General features: G+C 45.2%; 1 protein-coding gene and 1 long non-coding RNA gene across 3 annotated transcripts in view; both read left to right on the forward strand.

Moving 5' to 3' along the window:
- PIP4K2A (phosphatidylinositol-5-phosphate 4-kinase type 2 alpha) overlaps positions 1-26,321 on the forward strand; it is a 196,327-nt gene that overhangs the window by 10,819 nt on the left and 159,187 nt on the right. The window lies entirely within an intron of this gene.
- Positions 6,451-8,469, forward strand: LOC147579473 (uncharacterized). Its single transcript, XR_015253991.1, has 2 exons — positions 6,451-6,722; positions 6,972-8,469. It is a non-coding gene; the product is annotated as an uncharacterized LOC147579473 (long non-coding RNA).

Here is a 26,321-nt window from a genome sequence, read left to right on the forward strand (position 1 = left end):
TCGTATTGTATGCTCTTTGAAACTGTTTCTTACCTTTTCTCTCTCCCTAACTTTCCCTCTAGTGTCTTCTCCCTTTACCCTCTTCCAGCTGGTAACCTTTAATGCTTTGGAAGACATTGGCCCAGGGGCGCCTGGGTAGCTCAGTCAGTTAAGCGTCCGACTTTGGCTCAGGTCCTGATCTCTCGGTTTGTGGGTTCCAGCCCCATGTCCGGCTCTGTGCCGACAGCTCAGAGCCCGGAGCCTGCCTCGGATCCTGTGTACTCTCTCTCTCTCTGCCCTTCCTCCGCTCATTCTCTGTCTCTCAAAAATGAATAAAAATGTAACAACAACAAAAAAATTTTTTTTTTTTAAAAGAAGACATTGGCCCCATAGAAGCCCACTGACTTCCATTCTTCCCACCATGCAGTCTGCTAACTTTTGGACAGCTGAATGCCATTAGGCCAGAGACATGCTGGAGGGCTGCACTGTCCAGGTTGGAAGCCACTGCTCACACATGACTAATTCAATTGCATTGAATTAAAATAAAATCTGGAACGTTCAGTTTCTCTTATCCAGTGCCCCACAGCCACACGTGGGCAGTAGCTCCTGAGTGGGACGTCACATCCTCACGTTGGTGTCCACTCGGTTTCCCTGTTCCTTTTTCTAGCAGGTGTGCAGCCTTGTCTCCTGCTCCTGCCTCCTGTAATCTGTCTGTCGCTGCTGCGTCCCTCCCCTGCCATTCTCTCTGGAACCTGCTGTAGCCTCGGTTTCATTTCATCTTCCCCGCTGCAAGGAACCAGCACCAGTGATGCTCCTGGATTCGGATCCCCAGGACCCCTTCTCGTGTCTTTTCCTGTTTTCCTTCGGCCTCACCCGCTACCCTCCTTAGGTACCTTACCAGCTTCCTCCTCCTTTACCCAGTCTCTGAAAGCTGGAAGGTCCCAGGACTCTTTCCAGGGTCTTCTATAACTAGGCACAATTTATCTACACGATCTTATTCAGTCTTGTGACATTTCATGCTGACGACTAAGAAGTTTTTATCTTCAGCTCTGAGTCTCCTGCTGGGCTCCATATTCAGTTTCCTACCAGATACCTTCCCTCGAATGCCAAGCAGGCGTCTCACAAGTGACCCACACAGGGCTCTTCTCCTCCTCCCCCGCTGCTGCCTGCCCCAGGCCCCTTTCTCCCCCCATCCGTGAACGGACCACCATCTCCCCGGCTGTTCAAGCCAAAAAAACCCTTGGTGCCAACCTTGATTCTTCTCGTGTTCTCACCACTACCATTTGCAAGTCCTGAGTATTTCTCTCTTTGCATATAAATTCCCTCTCTGCCGAAACACTGCAGGCCCGCCAGATTTCACCCTTGCCCTGTTTCAATTCAAATCCTCTATACTGGTAGCAGAGCGATCTCTCTGAAACGTAAATGATATCCTGTCACTTCACTTCTTCAGTGAGAACCTTCCAGAGGCTTCGTGTTGCGTCGTGAGTAAACCCCAGACTCTCCTCTGTGGTTTGCAAGGTCTTCCTGGCCCGGCCCCTGCTTCTTTCTTTGTCTCACCCCTTCCTGCTGTCTCCACGACCTGCTTGTTCCGGCCACGCTGGGCTTTTTCTGTTCCTTAAACAAGCCAAACTCGGGGCAGCCGCAGACCTTCCGCATTTACTTTCCTCTTTGGAATGTTCTTCCTTCAAGTCTTTGAATGGCTGTCATTTTAGTCTCCCAGCTAAAGGGCTGTCTTCTTGGATGGCCCCTCCAACTTCCTCCACTCACGTTACTCTTGTTTTCTCTGAGACACCTCACACCATCGGAAACGGAGTTGTTTACATGTTGATTACTTACTTCCCCCCAACTAAGATGTTCAATTCCACAGCGGACGAGACTGCCTAATTTACTCGATCCCCGGACCTAGAACAGCGCCTGTTTGCATGGGCGCCCAGTAAATACCTACTGAATGACTGGATGGAGCTGGATTCTATAAACTGTAGGCCAGGAGTGCTCCGCTGGTATTCTGTGAGCCTCTCCACGGTAAACTTTCATCCACACGTAAAACTCATGTTTGCTATGATCGAGCATGGTATTTACAGCATTTTGCGATAAGAGGTATGGAGTGACCCCGAGCCGAGGCCAGAGAACGAGCTTTGTTTACAGCAGTGTGCAAGAGCTTTGCCTTGAGCACAGAGCAGAGACGGTGCGGCCAGTAAAGCACTTCTTTCGTAGAATGTCACGGTGTTGAAGGGCCACCAAGAGAATTGTGTGAAGACTGAATGCGTTCCCGAACAATCTGAGATGTTATCGTAGAGAAGAGTGCACCGCAGTGTTCTTTCCGGTTTATTCCCTGTAGTTTGGGTCTTTTAATGACTTCAGGTATGCCTCTAAGAATTCTAGTATTCAGAAGCGTGCCATAAATTAAATTTGAGAGTCTTTAACTGATGGAAAAATAGTGCTAATCCCAATATCCCAAATCTTTGTGGGTATTTTTCCGCTGTGTTGTATTTCTGCTGGTTCTTATTCATGGTGGGTCCTTCCCATATTTTCTTGGTTATCTTTGGCTATGAGCTGCTCATTTTCCTCGGACAATTACTTGGGGGGGGAATTCTTTGAGTCTCAGGGTGAAAGTGTGTCCCTTTAGAGAGGATTGCTTGTCTTTGCCACGTGGCAAAAGGGGTGGCCAGGGGTGCTATAAATCAAGGCCATTTTAAACTGACTCACAGCTTGGAATTTTCTGAATGTCACGGTGATACAAATTTGGGCTGCAGTCCCCTGGGGGGAGTGAAATGGGTTTATTTTTGATGTGTACTTACCCTGAGGGTGCAACCCTTTTGGATTCTAGCCTCAAGAAGAAAGGGTTTAGATCCCCACGCCCACCCCTCCTTGGATGGGCTCTAGGCTCTGACTTCTGTTTATCTCAACCCTTGAGACCATCAGAGCCCTGAGGGCCAAAATGGCTTCTGGGACTAAGCTGACTGCTCTTCCTTAGACTTTGGCAAGCTAACTCTTGCCTCCTCGGTGCTTTGGTGTCTTTAAGATCATGTTTAAAACACACTGTCTTCCGGGATGTTTAGTTGCTGCCAGCAGCAGTGTTGATCTCCAAAACCCAGTTCTACTCCACTAGCGGAAATAGAGATCAAGCGGCAGAGTTTCTCGATTGAGGGGAATGGCAGGCATTAAGGGACAGGTCAGAGCCTGCCATGGTCCTGGGGCAGGATCCTTCAGTCAGAGACTCCATGCCACGGGAGGAGAGACTCCCAGGGGGACACTGCGGTCCTGTGGGAGTGGCAGTAAAGACAAAGGGTGTGCCTGAGGGATGTTTTGGAAGTAAAATCAACTGGATTGGGTAGGAGGGAGTAGAGGACAGCTCTGGGGTTTCTGGCTCGGTTGCCTAAATAGTTTTCTTACCATTCTTGGTCTATTATTGTTACCTTTTGGGCGATTAGCCAACAGGAGTCTGTATTAACAGCGCTTATGTAACTAATATGTGGAAATGATTATATTTCTAATTTTGAACTTTTCACAGATGTCTCCATTTACAGATCAATCCAGCATTTGATGGATAACTCAGCATTTGATGTCCCCAATCTGAACAGAATCCTGAATTGTGGGGTTTAAAAAAAAATTTTTTTTTTATGTTTATTTATTTTTGAGAGAGACAGAGAGAAAAATGGGAATGAGTGGGGGTGGGGCAGAGAGAGGGAGACACAGAATCTGAAGCAGGCTCCAGGCTCTGAGCCGTCAGCACAGAGCCCGATGGGGGCTTGAACCCACAAACCGTGAGATCATGACGTGAGCTGAAGTTGGATGCTCACCCGACTGAGCCACCCAGACGCCCCTAGAGAGTTTACACTCTTACAGGGAAGATGTAAACAAGGTGGCAAAATGGTATATTAACAGAAGGTTTATTTGGTTGTAAATGACAGTCAAGAAAGTCTGATGAGCTGAAGGAAAAATGGGGTTACTGGGTCACTCGTGGAGCAGAAGGGCAGGACCCTTAACTGAGCCTCCCATAGGCTAAGACCCAAAGTGGCTCCTTTCCCACTGTCTGTCTGATCTTGGCGTCACTTTCTGCGAACCTTTTCTCTGAGGATATTGTCATTTCTCGGCTGCTTTATGGAAGTAGGCCCCACACAGCTTCTAAACTTATTTGTCCCCAGATCCAGGTCCTTTACGATGGCAGTTAGCCACTCTGCATCCTAACTTCGGATTTCTCAAGAGTGATAGAAAGGAGGAGGGGCAGAAAGGGAGTCGGTGGCCATCAGGTCCAGCCAGCTGTCACCACGGGGAGCCGGGCTGCCCATGGCACTTGAATGGAGCGGCGGAGACAGCCCTCAAGCCTCAGAATCCTCCTGGGTAGCACCCCTCCCCCCAGGTTGTGTGCACAGACAACAGAGGATTGATAAACCGCCCCGGGGGACAGGTAGTCCTATTTGAGCTGGATCTCGAAGAGTGAATTGTCACTAGCCTGGTGTAGAGACCAGCGAAAACAGGTTGTTGGCAGAGCGAAGAGTATGTACAAAAGGCCTGCGTCATTTTCAGGGAACTGCTGAGCCTTTTCGGGGGGTTCTATTATTCTTCCCATCTTCTCTTTTTATGGTCTTATTCACGTTGCATTCTTCCGTACGTATTTCTAGCGGCATTACTTCTGCTTGCATTAATTTCTTTAGGCTTGATCATCTGGGATTAGAAGCGTAGGTGCTAGACAGCCTAGCGTTTCAGAGCGTAGCGTTATCTGGAGTTGAAATAAGCATGCTTTGTTTGTGTTTCCTCAGCCGGCACGTTGAGGAAGGTGTTCTGGATGACAGCCCCCGGACGGCCTCTGTGGCATGGCACGTGACCCTGCCCACACAGCCTGCCCGAGGGAGCCCGGGTGCCAGGGGCAGGTGTGGGCCGGAACCAGTACCGCCGCCTGGGCACCCCGGCGAGGGGCTGCCTCGGCCAGAAACAGGCACCCTCTCCGTAACGTGCCTGCACAGAGGAAGCTCCTTTTTCGATGTGCACAGAGGTGCCCTGGGTGCCAGCGGCTGCCCTGCTTTGCCCCGCTTTTCTCCGCTCGCGCGTCCGAAATTCCTCACGTCCAGTTCGTGAGTGGCGGTGGCCTCGAGGAAGCTTTCTTTCAGGTGCTGCTCGGGCTGGACACAAGAAAAGGGGATTTGTGAAGTTCCCGTACCGATTTGAACCTGCTTTAGGAAATGGGTCGTTATGCCGTCTTTTCTGCCGCGTGCGTGTTTCTGTAGTGCGAATTAGTTGGCCCACGATTGGTAAATAGGGAGTGATGGCACACGCCGTGGACATTGGCACACACACAGCTTTCCGTGAGCGTGTCCCCGCTGAGGGCAGCGGATGCAACGGACACTAACAAACAGCCAGGGGCCGCAGCCCCAGTAGGACAGCAGGACTGCGCCCCTCACTAATCCCGCTTCTTCCTCTGGACTCAGCAGATGCTCAGTCTTAGAAGTCGGAATTTTGTGGTTCTCCCCAATCTTTCTGCGTTTTGTCCTAATCTTTGTGCCTTGCGAGCCCAGTCGGTTCTCACATTCTTTCCACGGGGTGATCTTCACAGTTGTGTTTTTACTATGTAGTCATTCATTTATTCAAGTTTATTTATTTTTGAGAGAGAGGGAGGGAGAGCATGGGGGAGGGGCAGAGAGAGAGGGGGACAGGGGATCCGAAGCAGGAGCCACATTGACAGCAGCGAGCCCGATGCAGGGCTCGAACCCACAAACCGTGACACCGTGACCTGAGCCGACGTGGGACGCTTAACCGACCAAGCCACCCAGGCGCCCCCACAGTTGTATGTCTTTATTTTAAAAAAAATTTTTTTTTTCAACATTTATTTATTTTTGGGACAGAGAGAGACAGAGCATGAACGGGGGAGGGGCAGAGAGAGAGGGAGACACAGAATCGGAAACAGGCTCCAGGCTCTGAGCCATCAGCCCAGAGCCTGACGCGGGGCTCGAACTCCCGGACCGCGAGATCGTGACCTGGCTGAAGTCGGACGCTTAACCGACTGCACCACCCAGGCGCCCCTACAGTTGTATGTCTTTAAAAGATAAAGTCCATTCTGTATACAGTTGGAATCAAACAGTTTTGGAGACCGAAGTGTGTATTTTTAGCATTTTATTTGTCAAGTGTTCTGGTGATAGAATTCCATAGGTTTTGAGTGGTTTTTCGTGTGTACACAGAACTTAAAGTTTTTCGGAATACCGATCACACTATGACAGAAACATGTGTATTTACAATTTTTGTCCCATAGCTGTATACCCAGGCTGGAACCCCCCTCTGCCCACACAAACACGCGGTCCTTGTTATTGTTTTCTTCACTGCCAGGGATAACCACCTACAACGGCGATGGAAGCATTACCGACTGAATCATCCGTAGTCTTAAAAGTTTGGAGACCCATCTAAGCTACCGGAAACTTAATTTCTTTCTCTCTTTCTTTCTTTCTTTCTTTCTTTCTTTCTTTCTTTCTTTCTTTCTTTCTTTCAAGTTTATTTATTAATTTTGAGAGAGATGTGGGAGGGGCAGAGAGCAAGGGAGAGAGAATCCCAAGCAGGCTCCGTGCTGCCACCGCAGAGCCTGATGCAGGGCTCGATCTCACGAACCGAGAGATCATGACCTGAGCCTAAAACCAAGAGTCGGACGCTGAGCCAGCCAGGTGCCCCTAAACTTAATTTCTATATGGTCCTCTTGAATTTCCTTAGTAATCCTCTTCCCGCTTGTCCACACTGCTGTCCCACTGTCCTCTGCTCAGGTGTCTCTTTTTTTTTTTTTTTTTTTAATTTTTTTTCAACGTTTTTTATTTATTTTTGGGACAGAGAGAGACAGAGCATGAACAGGGGAGGGGCAGAGAGAGAGGGAGACACAGAATCGGAAACAGGCTCCAGGCTCTGAGCCATCAGCCCAGAGCCTGACGCGGGGCTCAAACTCACGGACCGCGAGATCGTGACCTGGCTGAAGTCGGACGCTTAACCGACTGCGCCACCCAGGCGCCCCTGCTCAGGTGTCTCTTGTGTTCACGTATCTTTCTCCAGGTCTGCCCTGACTCCTTAAGTTTCCATGGTCCAAGATTACCTGTCTCAATGTGCTACTAATCAACTTTACCTTCTTGAAAATTTGCTGCAGCTGTCTTCTGGGCCCACAATCCCGAGAGGAGACTTTCTTTTCAACTGACCCCTCCCTCACAGAACCAGGCTTTTACTATAACATTAGGACTTGGAACATGTTTCCTCATAGAAACAAATAGCCAACTGAAAAATGAATGTTTGGAACGCAACCCATTCACAAATTGGATTCTGTCTGCACACAGATGAAAAGTTCAAATGCTTTGGCATAGAAAGGAACTGTTCAGAAACAATTACGATAAACCCATAAGGCACTTACTTTTTTTTTTTTTTTTTTTTTGGCACGTTGAGCCAGAGTAGGAGGACAGGGACAGGTTTAAGTTTAAAAGAAAAAAATAGGTTAGGGGCGCCTGGGTGGCTCAGACGGTTCAGCGTCCACCTTTGGCTCAGGTCATGATCTCGCCGTCCGTGGGTTCGAGGCCCGCGTCAGGCTCTGTGCTGACAGCTCAGAGTTGGAGACCGCTTTGCATCCTGTGCCTCCCTCTCTCCCTGACGCTCCTCTGCTTGCACTGTCTCTCTCAAAAAATAAACAAACATTAAAGAATGTCCAGAGGCAATCGGTGTCAATGTTTCGATGTGTAGTTTTCAATCCTTTTTTATTTATTTGTTTTAATTACTTTTTTAAAAAATATTTATTTGTTTTTGAGACAGAGAGAGACCGAGCATGAATGGGGGAGGGGTAGAGACAGAGGGAGACACAGAATCGGAAACAGGCTCCAGGCTCTGAGCTGTCAGCTGACGCGGGGCTCGAATTCACAGACCGCGAGATCATGGCCTGAGCCGAAGTCGGACGCTTACCCGACTGAGCCACCCAGGCGGCCCTTCAATCCTTTTTTAAAATCTCATTGAGATTATACTGTCCGTCTACTTCGTCTTATCGTTATGTATTCCTTGCAGTGGTAATTTTTAATGACTGCCTAATAGTCTAATGAAGTTTTAATAGTGTATACATTGGTTCCATTTTTTTTGGCTCCCATAAATAATGCTGCAGTCAACATCTCCCCATATAAACCTTTTTCCTTTTTTGGATAGCTTCCTTAGAACAGACTTGCCTTTTGAGGAATTATTTGGTCAGAGGATATGAGTATGTCAAGGCTCCCGGTACATGTTGCCAAATGTCTCTCACAGAGGGCTGTTTATATAAATATATATTTTTAAAGGATGCTTTTAACCCGCTTACAGCCTCGTTTAGAGGCATTTTAGGTAGTTCAACATACGTGCAGTGTGGGGTTGGAAGACCAGTCGCCATGCTGTCCGTCTGTCTGTCCTCTAAGGAGAGCTGTGGTCAGTGACCCACTGATCACAATTTCGTTCTTCATTCAAGTTTAGAATCCTCAGGGTCTCCGAAACAGAAGGCTTTGTAATTTCCCTTTTTTTTTTAATGTTTATTTACATTGAGAGAGAGCAAGTGCATGCGTGCACCTGCGTTGGGGAGGGGCAGAGAGAGAGAGAGAGAGAGGCAGGGAGAGCATCCCGAGCAGGCTCCGTGCAGAGCCGGATGCAGGTCCCGAACTCATAAACCATGAGATTGTGACCTGAACCGAAATCAAGAGTAGGATGCTCAACCGACTGAGCCACCCAGGCGACCCCATCGTTTCCTTTTTTTTTTTAAAAAAAAAAAAACAAAGACCACAAGACCAGCTATGTGCTTTCCTACAAGTCTGGGGGCTGGAGGTTGGGGTGGAGACAAGAGTAGGACAAGTGGTGGTCAGTTGACAGCTGGTAACTTTTCAGGCAGAGTACTTGGATCCCAGAAGCGGGCCAGTGTCCTCTGTTTATGTTTGACTCAACTTCAACTGGCCGTACTCTACGTAGCTTTTATCATACCCACCCCTCTAGCATTTCCTGGCGGGTAACACGCCTAAAATAGAACACCAGGAATTTGTAGTTGGTTCCCCAGTCTTACCACTTCGCATGAGACCTGACCAGTGGATGATTCAGAAGGTGGACCGCTGCACTTCCTTCCGCTGCAGTCCGTAATTAGAATATATGTGTTTGCTCTTTAAAGGTTGAGTGCTCTCAGCCCTCGGTAGTCCTGTCCTTGGCTTGGAGCTCCGCTCTGTGTGCTGTCCCCTCTGCTCAGCATTATCTGATGTAAATACATCAGTCACCTGTGCTGACTTTACAAACTCCCTGCAGCCTGGCAAGGCCAGGCAGGGGAGGTGGAAGCTTCGCCCAGGTAGCTGTGAGCGCCCGGCTCCTTCCTTAGTTAACTCGTATTCCAGAAGGAGAAAGCCATGTAAGTTTTCCTTTGGACAGAAGTGAAGGAGTATATTGTGTAGTTTAGTGAACAGTAAAAGAGTAAAATAAAAGAGTTTTAATAGATAATGAAAGAGTAAAATTCCCGGGGCACCTGGCTGGCTCAGTCAGAAGCACGTGTGACTCTTGATCTTGGGGTCGTGAGTTTGAGCCCCGCTTGGGGGAGGGGGGGGGTAAAGATTATAAATAAATTATAAAATTTATAAATTTTATAAATTATAATTTTATAAATTTATAAATTATAAAATTATAAAATTTATAAATAAATGATAAAAAATAAAGATTAAAATAAATAAATATTTTAAAAAATACCAAAATTCCCTGTTTTAATATTTAACTCTTTTACATAATATGAAAAGTAACATTTCTCTTTGGCTGAAGAGGAAGAGTGCTTGAGAACACTGAAGAAAATTGAAGGGACAAATGCGAAAGGAAAGGAAAGGTCATGCTTATAAACCACAGTCATCCAGATACACTGTTATTCCCACTCTGTGTGGATGTGTTTTATTGTGACAGCGGTTAACTACGGTTGCCAGTTTTCAGAAGGCCTAAATTATGGACTATTTCAGATGGCTGCGGGCTTTAAAATTAGTCCCTGGATAATGCGTTTCTTTTAAAATTGAACCTTAATTGATTTTTATTTTTTAAAGCTTGAATTAAGTAGAAAATTAAGGGCCTTTTATAAAAAGATGGTAATGTATGTTTAGCTCAGATGATTACTTAATAGAGAATTATTCCTATCCTATTATTATTTTAAAAAATTAAGTGACACGAAAAGCAATAAATATTACATTTTGTTAAAAAGTCTCTTTAATTTATGTTTTATTTAAAAAAAAATTTTTTAACGTTTATTTATTTTTGAGACAGAGAGAGACAGAGCATGAACGAGGGAGGGTCAGAAAGAGGGAGACACAGAATGTGAAGCAGGCTTCAGGCTCTGAGCTGTCAGCCCAGAGCCCGACGCGGGGCTCGAACTCACGGTCTCTGAGATCATGACCTCAGCCGAAGTCGGACACTTAACCAACTGAGCCACCCAGGCGCCCCGAAAAGTCACGACCATTCTGAATGGTCTTGGAAAGTGTGTTGAGTGAGAACATAGCCAGTATGACTTTTCGATATTGATAAATTAACTGCAGTTTTTCACTGATTTCAAAATAAGAGCTTTTTAGAATTACGAATATAAATCTTTTATGTTCTGTTTTTAAGAAAGTACTTGTTTCCTTATGTGAGAGATTTCTGCAAGAGTTCAAGAAAGCTTCCGTACGGATTGTTTTCCACTTAACCAGAGTGGCCAAATACTGTTTCAGAACAAATTTATTCCCATCTCTGAACCTCCAGAACAAGAGACCATTTAAGAATTCATTTCTACTTGGTTATTTACCAGAAGAAAAGGCTGTTCTGATGGCGTGTGGAGTAGTCCAAAATAAGAGTTGTGCTAGAAACGTTTACTTACAACCATTGGGTATACCAACTGAGGAGAGACCCTTTTATCCTGTTTCCTTAAAAACCAAAACCAAAACACAGGTCTTTTCTTATCATAAACAAATTGGAAAGAATATAGATACCCATTAGTGTGATATGTTTGGGGTTAAAGGAAATGATGCATCCGTGTAATGAAATACATTGTAACTATTACACATGCTTATGGAGTTCAGTGTCACGGCTGTGTAGGACTGTGATAGGTTGAGTGAGGACACAGCCTGTGTTTTAAAATATTACAGGTCTCTCTGAGGAGGGGAGGGAATCATAGGTTTTTTTTTTTTTTTTTTTTTTTACTTTCTACTTACATCTTTCTATAGTTTGACTTTTTAAAAATGTTGAGCATGTGGTATTTACAATTAGGAAAACAAGATGTGCTCTTAGGTATGGTGGATGGGAAGAAATCTTTTACAGATTGAATTTGGATAGGCAGAAATAATTGCATATTTCTGTTTGTGAAATAGATATATTTACTTGATATAAAGGATTTTTTTTTGGGGGGGGGGTAGCCATCCCAGGAAGTCCCTGGATTATAAAGCATTATTGATTGTTTTGGGAGAAACTGTGAAGTGACAAATGATTCTGAAAGTTGTTACTTTTGGTGAGCATGGGAGAAACAGAGATAAACTTTGAGTGATTATCACTAATTTTCTTATAGGTATCTGAGTGTTTTTTTTTAACTTTTTAAAAGTTTATTTTATTTTTTATATTTTTTATATTTTATATAAAGTTTATATTTATTTTGAGAGAGAGAGGGAGACAGATCTCCAGCAGTGGAGAGGCAGAGAGAAAGGGAGAGAGAAAAAATCCCAAGCACTGTCAGTGCTGAGCCTGATGTGGGGCTCGAACTCACGAACCACGAGATCATGACCTGAGCTGAAGTTGGGGTGCTTAACCAAGCCACCCAGGTGCCCCTAGAACACAATGAATTTTTTTAAGTTTATTTCCTTATTTTTGAGAGAGACAGAGACTGTGTGAGTGGGGGAGGGGCAGAGAGAGAGAAGGAGAGAGAGAGAATCCCAAGCAGGCTCTGCACTGTCAGTGCAGAGCCCTATATGGAGCTCAAATCCATGAACCATGAGATCGTGACCTGAGCGGAAACCAAGAGTCAGATGCGTAACCAACTGAGCCCCCCAAGTGGCCCGAACACAAAGAAGTTTTAAAGATGCATTACAGATAAAATAAGTATTAACAGCCAAAATCTTGTCTTGTTAAGAACGTTATTGTTATGTGTTTTAATTTTTTTTTAATTTTAATTATTTTTTGAAATGTTTACTTATTTCTCTTGAGAGAGTGTGAGCAGGGGAGGGGCAGAAAGAGGGGGAGAGAGAGAATCCCAAGCAGGTTCTGCGCTGTTAGTGCTGGGGGGTGGGGGGGGGCTTGATCCCATGAACAGTCAGACCATGACCTGAGCCCAGATCAACATTTGGGCACTTAACTCACCGAGCCATCCAGTTGCCCCAATTTTTATTATTTTTTTAAAGTTTATTAAATAATCTCTACACCCAACATGGGGCTTTAATGACCCTGAGATCAAGAGTTGTGCGCTCTCCCAACTGAGCCAGCCAGGCCCCCCATGTGTTTTTAAATGAAAGTATACGGATGAATTTCTGTCATTGTTTCTTTCTTGTTAGTTGCGAGAGTGGACGAGGGAGAGGGAGACAGAGAATCCCTATCAGGCTCCCTGCTGTCCGCGTAGAGCCCCACTCGGGCTTCAGTCTCTCAAACCGTGAGATCTTGGCATGAGTTGAAACCATGAGTCCAAGCGCTTAACCGACTGAGCCATCCAGGCGTCCTGTGTCATTGTTTTTAAAAATCTTTGTGACCAGTCTGCGATTTGAAAAGTGTGGTTCTACATTCAACTTATTTTGTTATTTGGCTTGAAAACTCGTAAGAGCTAAAAAAAAAAAAAAAAAAAAAAAAAAAAAGTTATCTCACAGAGATACATTGATCCAAATAAATAGTTGAAGTTCATTAACGACTATATTTATTAACCAGCAAATTTCATTTTCAAACCATCTACCAGTTATGCAGAACATTTGGTTACAATTTGGTGAATTTCCTTTTTTCCCTGATACCATTAAATTCTCAAAAAATGTATTTCAGTTTATATTAATAAGGATGGTGGAGGGTTGAAATACACTTTTTACATTCACTGACTTTTTTTTTTTTTTTTACCATTTATTTATTTTTGAGACAGAGAGAGACAGAGCATGAACGGGGGAGGGGCAGAGAGAGAGGGAGACACAGAATCGGAAGCAGGCTCCAGGCTCTGAGCCATCAGCCCAGAGCCCGACACGGGGCTCGAACTCATGGACCGTGAGATCGTGACCTGAGCTGAAGTCGGATGCTCAACTGACTGAGCCACCCAGGCGCCCCTCACTGACATTTTTAAAATGGATTAGAAAACTGTTTCTAAGTTCTCTGTAAATACAAAAGCACCCCTTTTCAAATTGCCGTCTCCATAATATGAGTTTCTTTCCAAAAAGCAGTTATTTTCTTGAACTTTTTAGAACCTCATCTTTACCTTGAAGGGACTAAGTAAAAGCTCATTTAAAAATATTCACCAGGTAGCATATTAGTGACAGCTACTTGTGATCATGGAGTAGGTCAGTAAATTTAGAACAGGTTGTATTTACATAAAAGAAGAATATGTTAATCATCCTTAAGACAATTCTTTTATGTATTTTGCCATGAGAAAACTAGAACAGCTCTGGATGGTATAAAATATTTTTGTGATCACTCCCACCTCATTACTTAAAGTTTGCGTGTGTGTGTTTTTTAAGTTTTATTTATTTATTTCGAGAGAGAGCATGAGCAGGGGAGGGGCAGAGAGAGAGAGGGAGAAAGAGAGAATCCCAAGCAGGCTCTGCACTGTCAGCATGGAGTCCGGTGCGGGGTTCAAACTCACAAACCGCGAGATCATGACCTGAACCAAAACCAAGAGTTGGATGCTTACCGGACTGAGCCACCCAGGCACCCCAGTTGTGTTTTTTTCTACCACATCGATGACATCCTACCATAAATAAAGTGCGCAGATGATGGGGACCATATTACATGTGAATCCAAACGAGGGTGCCGGTGTTGATGTAAGAGGCATTTCTTTTCCATCAAAGATAAAAAATAGAGGCACCTGGGTTACCCAGTTGGTTAAGTACCTGACTTTGGCTCAGTTTATGACCTCGAGGTCCGTGAGTCCGAGCCCCATGTCGGGCTCCGTGCTGACAGCTCAGAGCCTGCAACCTGCTTCAGATTCTGTGTCTCCCTCTCTCTCTCTATCCCTCCCCCGCTCGCACTCTGTCTCTCTCAAAAGTAATCATTAAAAAAAATGTTTTTAAAAGAAGATTAAAAAATAACCATAAATGGACATTCTGAGAGTTTCTCCCCAAACCCAGCAGATCGTCTTGCTTACTGCTCCCACCCCCCCCCCCCCCCCCCCCCCCGCCGCGTACACATCCCTTAGGAGATTCTCCACGCAGTATGTATGTGATGGAGTGACTCCGGATTTGCACCTTTTCATCAGGTTCTCTTCATTTCTTAGATTCTGTTTCTAAAAAAATCATAAAATCTGCTTAGAACCAGATGCTACTTGTGATCCCCACCCCCCACCCCCCCACTTCCTTCATCTTATTCATGAGAAAACAGGCATTGAGAAAGAGATCGTCTTCAGATGGGACTAGAATCACGTCTCCCTGGCCAGCACTGGGCTGCTCTGTGTCAGTTCGTCTCCGGGTCGTGTATACATGACCCACCGCTACCCAGACGAGCTAGCGGAAACCTGTTGATACCTGACTTCCTAAAGACTAATTTCCTTCTCAAATCTCTCTGCTCTGTTCTTTTGCTTCCCAAGCATATGGCCTTGAAATCCTCTTTCTTTTTCTTTTTCTGTCCTTTTCATCCCAGACACATGCTTCGTCTAGATATTACTGAAATGTGAAGAATACTCCGAAGCAGAGTCTCATTTCCTGAGAAGTAGCCTTCTAAGTGAATCAAGATGCAATACAGAATCACTCTGTTTTTAGTGGTGAAGGTGAAATCTTTATAACCTGTCTACTCTCCAAAAGTCCTCGAGACTTAACAAGGAAGGCATAGATAAAATAAACACCAAACAAGGTAAAAAAAAAAAAAATCAAATTGTAAAGAAGGAGAGGGAAATATATATTTACCATAACATTGTGCACAGTCCTGGTTAAGGACCTTGACATTTGAACTTGGCTTCTTTAGTAGCCACGACAAAGCTGTGACAGAACTACCCTTGTCTCCTACCAGGACAAACACTGGTTTCATTTTCACCGCCCGGTTCTGAGGGAAGTTTGCTGATAGAGGGCATTAGACAACAAAATGAATTGTTGTGGAATTCGGTGAAGGCCATGGGCGAAAATGTGACCCGGGGCTGGGGACTCAGGATGACTTAGCCCAGGTGTATGGCCTTTTCCTAATCTGGCTTTATACCAAGACAAGGCTTGAATAAATAATGCAAGAATCAATTTTTCCGGTCTGGCTTGGTGATGAATTGAGGTCATTATTGAGCGCCTAACGGATGCATTTTCTGCATCGTCGACTGAAAGAGGATTCACATGCTGCAGAATTAGTACCTCGGAATGGAGTTCGCGAAGGCCGTGTTGTATTGGGTAAAAGGAGAATCTGCCTTCATAATCAAGGGCCCCCTCTGTCTAGGGGAAGGTCACAGGCAGGACCTGGGTGTGTCTCAGAAGCATTCCTCAGTAGTACTCAGAGCCCCCAGACCCTGAGCCATAGAGCAGGGACGACAGTGTTTAGGATAAGAGATAATAAAGAGCTACCCTTAGGATAGAACACTCTAAGCTTCTACCCTTAGGATAGAAGACTCTACCCTTAGGATAGAAGACAGCTTCCATGATGTGTTTCTTTAGAAGCATCTTCCACCCCATGCTTTTCCTCAGACCCTCTGGTATAGATTTGGGACTCTTTTCTGTTGGCTGGGACACTGACTGTGCAGTGCCACATGGTCCAGACCCCCATGACAGGAAACGCAGGTTCCTTGACTCTAGTCCTAAGCTGCTCTCGCAACTCTTCCCGCTCACTAGTCGTTGGAAACGTTACGAAGGAAGGTTTCTGAGAAGTTGTGCCGCCCTGAAGTGTGTTCTTGAGAGTCAGGGGCTGAAGCCCTGTCAGTCAGATATCTGCTGAGCGCCGGGTCCCCAGCTGGCCGGAGCTTCCACCTGGAACCATTGGAAACGACACCCAAATGTGGCAGGAACAGGTGAGCCGCGTCATCGTTTGTGGACGCAGGGAGGGCATACATAAATAATGGCCAGTTTTAAGTGTCACGGTCTCTCTGCTTTACACAAATGACATTTAAGGGCATAGGTTTTATGATGAGAAGTAGGGAGTCGAAGTTTAAAAACTCAGTGACAAGTTTTATGAAACCTGGGGGGAACCTCCCACTCGTCTCGTACGACGATCCGATCTGTATGTAAAGAAAGACACAATACCACAACGGAAATCAATAATCCTGAGAGGAGGAGAAGGAACAAGAGAATACAAATAAATCTGGGGCGGGGGCGCCTGGGTGGCTCTGTCGGTTAAGCGTCCGACTTCGTCTCAGGTCACGATCTCGTAGTTTGTGAGTTCGAGCCCCGCGTCGGGCTCCGTGCTGACAGCTCAGAGCCTGGAGCCTGCTTCCGATTCTGTGTCTCCCTGTCTCTCTGTTCCTCACCTACTTGCACTCTGTCTCTCTCTGTCTCCCAAAAATAAATGAATGCTAAAAAAAAAAAAAAAAAAATTAAAAAGAAAAAGAATAACTCTGGGGTTTTTCGTATCTAGAAGTGAAGAAAAAAGTTTGGTATCTGGAAAGGCACTCAAGGTTTATTACCTATAAGGCCCTGGGAGACGGTGCAGGTTTTCAGGAGGTCAGATGACAAGGACAAGGGAAGGCACGAGTCCGATGGAGCCGGGCTGCAGGAGAGGTGGCTGGGGAGGAGCTCTGAGCTCAGCTGGTCACAGCCGCCATCCTGAGGCGACCAGAGTAAAATGGAGCGTCACGGCCTGGGCTCCGTTGCTGCCATTCGGCACAGACACATAACACTGTTGTTTGAGTCCCCAGTATCTCTGCAGGCTTTCCCCAAACCATTCCATTTTCTTTGGTGTGTGTGTGTTTAAGGTTTTATTTTTAAGTAATCTCTGCTCCCAACGTGGGGCTCGAACCCCCACCCCCCACCCAGATCAGAAGTCACAGGGCTCCACCCACTGAACCAGCCAGGTGCCCCTCATTTTCTTGTTTGCAAAATGGGGATCCCACCTCTTCAGCCTCCCTCAGGGCGTTCTGTGGGGACCGCATGAGTGACATTTGCTTGAGGATGAGGACATTTTCATCCTTCAATGTGGACCAAGTGCCAGGACAAGGGGGCTGGTAGAAATGTTTGCTCCCATGCCCCACGGCCAGTTTATGCCCCACTGCTCTCTTCTTTGCATTGGATGCCTGGGTTACATTTTTTGGTTGGCATTGGACTGGAGCTGTTTCAGATTCGAACACTTCATTTGTCTTGGACAAGTTATTTATCCTTTCAAGCTCAGTCTTGTCATCTGTAAAATGGGTTTGGTATTTCTTGCCATGTTGTTATGAGGACAAAAGGAGATAAGGAATATGAAAGCATCTGGGGGCGCCTGAGTGGCTCAGTCGGTTGAGTGTCTGACTTCGGCTCAGGTCATGATCTCGCAGTTCGTGGGTTCGAGCCCCACGTGGGGCTCTGTGCTGACAGCTTGGAGCCTGTAACCTGCTTGGGATTCTGTGTCTCCCTCTCTCTCTGCCCCTCCCCTGTTCTCTCTGTCTCTCTCTGTCTCTCTCTCTCTCTGTCTCTCTGTCTCTCTCTCAAAAATAAACAAACATTAAAAATAAACTTTAAAAAAATTACAAAAAATAAAATAAAAGCATCTGGCAGAATTAGTAGTCATGGCACATTCAGTAAATGTTAGGTTTTCTCCCCTTTTTCCGTAGTTGTGCCCTTGGAAGAAAAATTCCCTTGAAGGAGAAGTGACTTCAGTTTTGTGTCACTGTCTTCCATAAAGGGAGAAACAAAAATCTTTCAAAATTTTATTTAAAATATTCAACTGATGGAAAACACGTGACGATAGTAAATAATCTTGGGGCTGCTGGCTGGCACAGTCAGAAGAGCATGCAACTCTTGATCTCAGGGTCGTGTGAGCCCCATGTTGGGTGTAGAAATTACTTAAATAAATAAAACTTAAAAAAAAAAGAGAGAGAGAGAGAGAGAGTAAATAATGTTAAAGATTTCCGGTTTGGGGAGCCCTAGCGATTTAAACGTGACCTGATGCTTTCTTGCAGACTTGGGCCGGGTGGTCCGGTTTAGTGCCTGAGTTCTGACTTAGGAGCGAGACTGACAGGGTGCCACCAGTTGCCAGCTCTATGACCTTGGACAAGTTCACCTCTCTGTGCCTCAGTTTCCTCTTTTGTACGAGGTGGGTAGGACCAGTACCCACCTCACAGGGTTGTCCCTCTATTCCAGGAAGGTAGTTTTGAGGATTAAATGAGTTAATCTACATAAAAACCCCCAAGAACAGTGCCTGTCGCTGTTACTTCTGTTTATTATTACCGGCATAATTCTGTTGCTGTTGTCGATCTAATGCTAGTAAGGTCAAGACCGGTGCAAGTTTCAAGAGATACTTAATTGAATAAAATATTTTCTTGGGATAAGGAATTATGGCCTTTTTTTTCTTCCTTCCTTCCTTTATTTCTTTCCTTCCTTCCTTCCTTCCTTCCTTCTTTCTTTGTTTGTTTCTTTGTTTGTTTGTTTGTTTCTTTCCTTTCTTCCTTCCTTTTCTTTCTTTCTTTCTTTCTTTCTTTCTTTCTTTCTTTCTTTCTTTCTTTCTTTCTTTCTTTCTTTCCTTCCTTCCTTCCTTCCTTCCTTCCTTCCTTCCTTCCTTCCTTCTTTGCTTCTTTCCTTCTTTCTTTCTTCCTTCCTTCCTTCCTTCCTTCCTTCCTTCCTTCCTTCCCTCCCTCCCTCCCTCCCTCCCTCCCTCCCTCCCTCCCTTCCTTCCTTCCTTCCTTCTTTCTCCAGGGCTCAAGTATTTGAATGAGTGGTGAGCCAGTCCTGGCCTTACTCACTGATGCCCGAAGAGTGATCTGTCTTCTCTGACGTGAGCGTGTAGCTCAAGAAAGGCTCGAGGCAGCCAGTGAAGACGCCGCAGGGTGTCTGTGGCCACAAAGTCCGTTTTCAGGGGGTTGTGCTCGTTCGGGTGGCTCTCGTGTTCCAAGGTGGCACTTCGATGCGCTGTTTCCATTTCCAATCGGAAGCCCCGTCTTCCTTCTTTGTTGTTTGCAGAGAAACGTGCGTCTCTGTCTCATCTGGGTCGGCTTATATGCGAGGAGCTTCGTGGGGATAGGAGAGCTTCACCTTTGGCGAGCGAAGCACTTCGTGTTTTTGGTGACCTGCAGGTCCCCCCCCCCCCCCCCCGGGTGCTGTCACTACTACTGAAGACATTCGTCATCGTGACAGGTGGTTCTTCGCTCTGTGCCTGGTGCCCGAGACCGTGTGCAGGCCGCTTAGAGGGGATCCTTCGTTTTAAGTCTCTACAGAGTGCCGTTCTCTACGGATACTGTATTTCAACTCTTTTGTGTCCACGGTTTCAAAATTTTCCACTCACACTGCTCTTCTGACGCGTTCAGGAAACGGTCTTCTTTTCGGCGCTTCTAATTCTTTCCGTTTTCGTGGACCCCTCGTTCATCTCTAATAAAATGTGAGCTGTATTTATCTGAAAATTTAAAATCGAAATGTCACTAGGCTACTTGTGACCACACTCTCTTTTGTTCGTGGATTAAAACAGAAAGAAGAGGGGCGTCTTGGTGGCCCAGTCGGCTAAGTGTCTGATTTTTCATTTTGGTTCAGGTCGTGATCTCACGGTCCTGAGATGGAGATTGTCTCTTTCCCGGAGCGCCTGGGTGGCTCAGTCGGTTGAGTGTTCGACTCCGATCACGATCTCGTGGTTAGTGAGTTCGAGCCCCACATCGGGCTCGCTGCTGTCGGGGCAGACCCCACTTCGGATCCTCTGTCCTCTTCTCTCTGTCCCTCCCCTGCTCATATGCACTTCTCTCTCAAAAATAAATGAACATAAAAAAAAAAAAAAGAGATTCTCTCTCTCTCTCCCTTTCTCTCTCTGCCGCTGCTCCCTCTCTCTCAAGGAAAAAAATAAATAAAACAGAAAGAAGGGCTTCCTTTCTTCAATTATTGATTAACTCCTTAATATAGAAGGGACATAATATAAATAAATACAATATAAATAAATGTAGAAGGGACTCCTTAATATAGAAGGACAGACAGGGAGAAACTAGTCTGTTTGACCCCTGCTGATATCACTTTTCAGATCTCTGAAAGAAACCCAGAGGTTCAGAGTCCTCTCCCCCAATTCATTTGTGAGATTCAAGTCAGATGTAGTATGTGGAAGCATTTGGGAGATTAGGTTTCCTTCAGTAGATAAGAACCACTCTCTAGAAGTTCCAGTTGTTTAAGGATGCAGTCAGCGGCCTTTGGGAATAATGAGTTTCCTGTTCCTGAAATTATCCGAGTATGTGCTGGGTCAGCACGTTTCAAAGTCTTTTTTCCACAGTGGCAGACAAGACGGATAAACATTCACAATCAGAGCACACTCCCATGGGCAGAGTTGGGTTTGGGCAGCATTCCTGACACGGCAGCTACAAGTCCAGCCCCTCCCCCTCACTCAAGAACGAAAGGGATACCGCACCCGTGAATTTGTTTACGCTCATATATAAAAAGTCAGTATCGTTACTTACTCTCTTGGTATTGAAGGACCAAGAACACGGTTGATAACGAAGTATGGCTCGGTTACCAGCGTGTGTGACTGGAGTTGACAGGGACTGGCCCCAAGTCCTGCTGTTGTCTAGAGGCACCAGTCCCCAGGTGGGTGATAGGATTAGGCAGCTTGTAGCTATTTATTTATTTATTTATTTAATTTAATTTATTTTATTTTTTCAACGTTTATTTATTTTTGGGACAGAGAGAGACAGAGCATGAACAGGGGAGGGGCAGAAAGAGAGGGAGACACAGAATCGGAAACAGGCTCCAGGCTCTGAGCCATCAGCCCAGAGCCCAACGCGGGGCTCGAACTCACGGACCGCGAGATCGTGACCTGGCTGAAGTCGGACGCTTAACCGACTGCGCCACCCAGGCGCCCCAGCTTGTAGCTTTTTAAATCCTGAGACTTTGATTCTGTGTCGTGACCAAAATTTCTCGAGGAGAAGTTTCATTCTTTTTTTTTTTTTTAATTTTTTTAATGTTTATTATATATTTTAAAGAGAGAGAGAGACACACACACAGAGAGCTTGAGCAGAGGAAGGCAGAGAGAGAGGGAGACACAGAATCTGAAGCAGGCTTCAGGCTCTGAGCTGTCAGCACAGAGCCTGACGCGGGGCTCGAACTCACGAACAGTGAAATCGTGACCTGAGCTGAAGTCGGATGCTTAGCCGACTGAGCCACCCAGGCACGCCGAGGAGAATTTTCTTCTTAATGACTCACTTTTGGTCTGAAATTTATTACAGTTGATAAGTAGGGTTCAGAGACATAAAGACTTCAATTCTTAGGTCCTATCCCACTCTGCCTATTTAGCAGTAAGTACTAGACCTTATAGTAGATACCAAAAACACTGGGTTAAAAGAGAAAACCAAAATCAGTTGAAGAGTATGCACATGTACTTTGTTAATAAACTCCTCTTAAAAATTATATGCGTAGAAGCTCTCATGCTATATGGTTATACATTATAATTTCATTCCATAATTTTAAGCACTCAAAGCAGAACCGTTGTTTTAAAGGTTTCTTTTTTTTTAAGCTTATTATTTATTTTGAGAGAGAGAGAGAGAACGTGCGCACGCGTGAGGAAGGGGCAGAGAGAAAGGGAGACAGAGAATCTCAAGCAGGCTCCACACTTTCATCATGGAGCCCAGTGCAAAATTCGAACCTGCGAACTGTGAGGTCATGACCTGAGTGGACACCAAGAGTTGGGTGCTCCACTGACTGAGCCACCCACACGCCCCAAAGCGGAACCATTCTGAGAATCAAAATCCTTTGGCAAATGTAAACCTTAGAATTCTTACAAATAGATACATGGCCTCTTTGCCATAGTTGACCTTGAATGACAAGATTGTCACCAGGAATGAGGTTTCTCTCTTTGCGTCTGTCCCGCAAGCATGAAAATAATCCTCACTGACCCGCTGTTTTGCGAGGCTGGACACTTGCCGAGAATAGCTGACGATGCAAGAAGAGAAGCAGCTGTGCATGGGGAGCCGAAGCGGGGCGGCCGTGAGCAGGATGGGCGTTAAGAAATGCTGGAAAGACACACCCGCGTACAACTCGAAATGGTTTGGCAGGGCAGCAAAATGCTAGGGAGCAGCAGTAACGGACTGGGCATTTTCCCAGAAGTCTTCAGAGAACCCAGTGGCACTTCACAAATGGTCACCCTGCCATATGCGTGCGGCATCATGACAGTTTCTAGCAGGTGGCTCTGCTTGCAAGGGTGACGCATCAGGAGACTGTGGTGCCCTGTAGACCAAGGATCTTTTTCATACCAGGGCGCTTGAGCTGATGCTGTATATTGGGAGGGAGCTTCAGGTTTTCTGATAAACATAAATTATGTTTTGTTAAGACGGGGTTTTGTTTTGAGGTGGAAAATATCTGTAAGAGGACAAGGAGAGCCATTGGGTATAATTTTTTATTGTGAATATGAGATGTACGTAAAAGAGTATAATGACACACACAAGTACAGTTCAAGGAATACTGGTGAAACACATTGCATGTAAGCTTTTTTGGGAGGGCACAGAGAGAGATGCTTTAAAAGGTTTTTTGACAGTTTCCTTTGGACTGGCTAGGAGAAAAATCAAAGAATGGGGCAAAGGATATTTGTTGCTGATGGGCTGTTGATACCATAGATTTTGATGCTGGTTTTTCATTTAATTTTTTTTTTTAACGTTTATTTATTTTTGAGACAGAGACAGAGCATGAACAGGGGAGGGGCAGAGAGAGAGGGAGACACAGAATCAGAAACAGGCTCCAGGCTCTGAGCTGTCAGCACAGAGCCCGACGCGGGGCTCAAACTCACAGACCGTGAGACCATGACCTGAGCCGAAGTCGGACGCTTAACCGACTGAGCCACCCAGGCGCCCCTGGTTTTTCATTTAAAAAGCCCCAATTAGTAGTATCTTTGAGATTGGCTAAGTTTACTTTTTTTTTTTTTTGAGAGAGAGAGAGAGAGTATGTGTGAGCAGGGGAGAGGGGCGTGGGGGGTGGGGTGGGAGACAGAATCTTTTTTTTTTTTTTTAATGTTTATGTATTTATTTTGAAAGAGTGGGCATGTTAGTGGGGGAGGGGCAGAGACAGAGAATCCCAAGCAGGCTCCACGCTATCAGCAAGGAGCCCGACGCAGGGCTCGATCCCACAAATCGTGAGATCGTGACCCGAGCCAGAATCGAATCAGATGCTTAACCGATTGAGCCACCCAGGCACCGTGAGAGAGAGTGGATCTTAAGCAGGCTCCACACTCTGCAAGGAGCGTGATGTGTGGGGCTGGATCCCACGACCCTGGCGGGGATCATGACCTGAAATCAACTGAAATCGACAGTTGGACTGAAATCGACAGTTGGACGTTCAACCGACTGAACCACCCAGGTGCCCCTAAATGTACATTTTTATCGTAAGCATTCATGGATAGTAAAACAGCAAACCAGTGGAGAAAATAAACTGAAAGATGGTTGGCCGCGCATCCGAAACCACAGGAGTCGGGAGTTAGCATACTCCTAAAACTCCCATAGTAGGGGAGTTACATTGGAAAATGTAAGGGAATGCATCTAGAACAAAAAGAGTCCGTGTTAAACGTAAAGAATACTGGGCTCCAAACTTCTTGTTGGTATTTTAGGATAGGATGATTCAGACTATTTCTAGTGGGGTTTGGGGCTGATGTGCTGCTACCTGTTGTAGCCAATGACAGCCAGGAAGTGCTGGGCAGTTCCAGCACAGGGATAAAGAAAATATTTCAAGATCCTACACTTAAAGAAAAACAAAGTTTAACTTTCAGTTGAAGTATACGTGACATCCAATGTCATGTTAGTTTCAGGTGCATACCATAGTGATTTGACAGTTCTAGACGTTACACCGTGGTCACCACAGTGAATGTACTTACCATCTGTCACCATACAGTGTTATGACGATATTATTGACTAGGTCCTTTGTGCTGTACTTTTCATCCTCATGACTTATTTATTTTATAACTAGGGGAGTGTACCTCTTTTTTTTTTTTTTTTTTAAACGTTTGTTTATTTTTGAGACAGAGAGAGACAGAGTATGAACAGGGGAGGGGCAGAGAGAGAGGGAGACTCAGAATCTGAAACAGGCTCCAGGCTCTGAGCTGTCAGCCCAGAGCCCGACGTGGGGCTCGAACTCACGGACCGTGAGATCATGACCTCAGCCGAAGTCGGACGCTTAACCGACTGAGCCACCCAGGTGCCCTGGGAGTGTACCTCTTAATCCCCTTTTCCTGTTTGCCCATCCCCATCCCCTCCTTCTCTCTGGTCGCGATCAGATTGTTCTCTGGATTTGAGTCTGTTTCTGGTTTTGTTTGTTTGTTCACGTGGTTTGTTTTTTATTTTTTATTTTTTATTTTTTTTTTAAATTTTTTTTTCAACGTTTTTTTATTTATTTATGGGACAGACAGAGACAGAGCATGAACGGGGGAGGGGCAGAGAGAGAGGGAGACACAGAATCGGAAACAGGCTCCAGGCTCCGAGCCATCAGCCCAGAGCCTGACGCGGGGCTCAAACTCATGGACTGTGAGATCGTGACCTGGCTGAAGTCGGACGCCCCACCGACTGCGCCACCCAGGCGCCCCACGTGGTTTGTTTTTTAGATCCCACATACAAGTGAAATCATACAGTATTTGCCTGTCTCCGTCTGACTTATTTCGCTTCGTGTAATGCCATCAAGGTCCATCCATGTGGTCACAAAATTTCATTCTGTCACAAAAGATTTCATTCTTTGTTTATGACTGGCTTATATACCATTGGATATACATACACCACATCTTTATCAGTTTATCTGTCTGTGGACACTTACATTGCTTCCTTTTGTTGGCTATTGTAAATAATGCTGTAATAAGCATAAAGGTGAATATATCTTTTCTTTTTTATAATTTTTTTTAACGTTTATTCATTTTTGAGAGACACAGAGAGACAGAGCGTGAATGGGGGAAGGGCAGAAAGAGAGGGAGACACAGAATCCGAAGCAGGATCCAGGCTCTGAGCTGTCAGCCCAGAGCCCGACGTGGGACTCGAACTCACGAACCATGAGATCGTGGCCTGAGCTGAAGTCGGACGCTTAACCAACTGGGCCACCCAGGAGCCCCTGAATATATCTTTTTGAATTTGTGTTTTCATTTTCTTTGGGTAAATACCCAGAGAGAAATTACGAGATCGTATAGTAATTCTATTTTTAATTTTTGAGGAATGCCCATACTGTTTTCCAAAGAGGCTGCACCAAATTACTTTTCCACCAGCAGTTGCTCAGGGGTTCCCTTCTCTCTGCATCCATGCCGGCATTTCTTATTTATTGCATTTTTGATGATGGCCGTTCTAACTGGTATGAGATGATATCTCTTTGTGGTTTTTATTTGCATCTCCCTGATGACTAGTGATGTTGAGCATCTTTTCATGTGTCTGTCTGTGGCCATCTGTATGTCTCCTTTGGAAAAAGTCTATTCAGGTCCTCTGCCCATTTTTTAATCAGATTTTTTTTTTGGGGGGGTGTTGAGTTGTAGGAGTTATTTATGTATTTTGGATATTAACACTTTATTGGATATATTATTTACAAGCGTATTCTCCCATTCCATATGTTGCCTTTTTGTTTCCTTGACTGTGCAAAAGCCTTTTATGTTGATGTAGTCCCAATATATTATTTTTGCTTTTGTTGACCTTATTCGAGGAGATAGATCCAAAAAAATATTGTTAAGACCAATGTGCAAGAGAAAAAAAAAAAGACTAACATGCAAGAGATTACTGCCCGTGTTTTCTTCTCGGAGCTTTATGGTTTCAGGTCTGACGTTTAGGTCTTTAATTCATTTTGAGTTTATTTTTATGTTTGGTATCAGATAGTTATCCAATTCCATTCTATTGTGTGTGGCTCTCCAGTTTTCCCATAAAAGAGAGCGTTTTTCTCAATCTGTATTCTTCCCTCCTTTGTTGTAGATTAATTAACCATACAAGCATGGGTTCATTTCTGGGCTCTCAGTCCTTTTCTCTTGATTTATGTATTTATTTTTGTGCCAGTACCATACTGTTTTGATCACTGTAGCTTATGATAGTATAGTTTGAAATGTGGGGCTGTGACACCTCCAGTTTTGTTCTTGTTTCTCAAGATTGCTTGGCTATATGGGGTCTTTTGTGGTTTGATACAAATTGTAGGGTTGTTTGTCCCAATTCTGTGAAAAATGCCTTCGGT

Source organism: Puma concolor, chromosome B4 (genome assembly GCF_028749965.1).
Source record: "Puma concolor isolate L17-30 chromosome B4, mPumCon1.1.hap2, whole genome shotgun sequence".
NCBI lineage: Eukaryota > Metazoa > Chordata > Mammalia > Carnivora > Felidae > Puma > Puma concolor.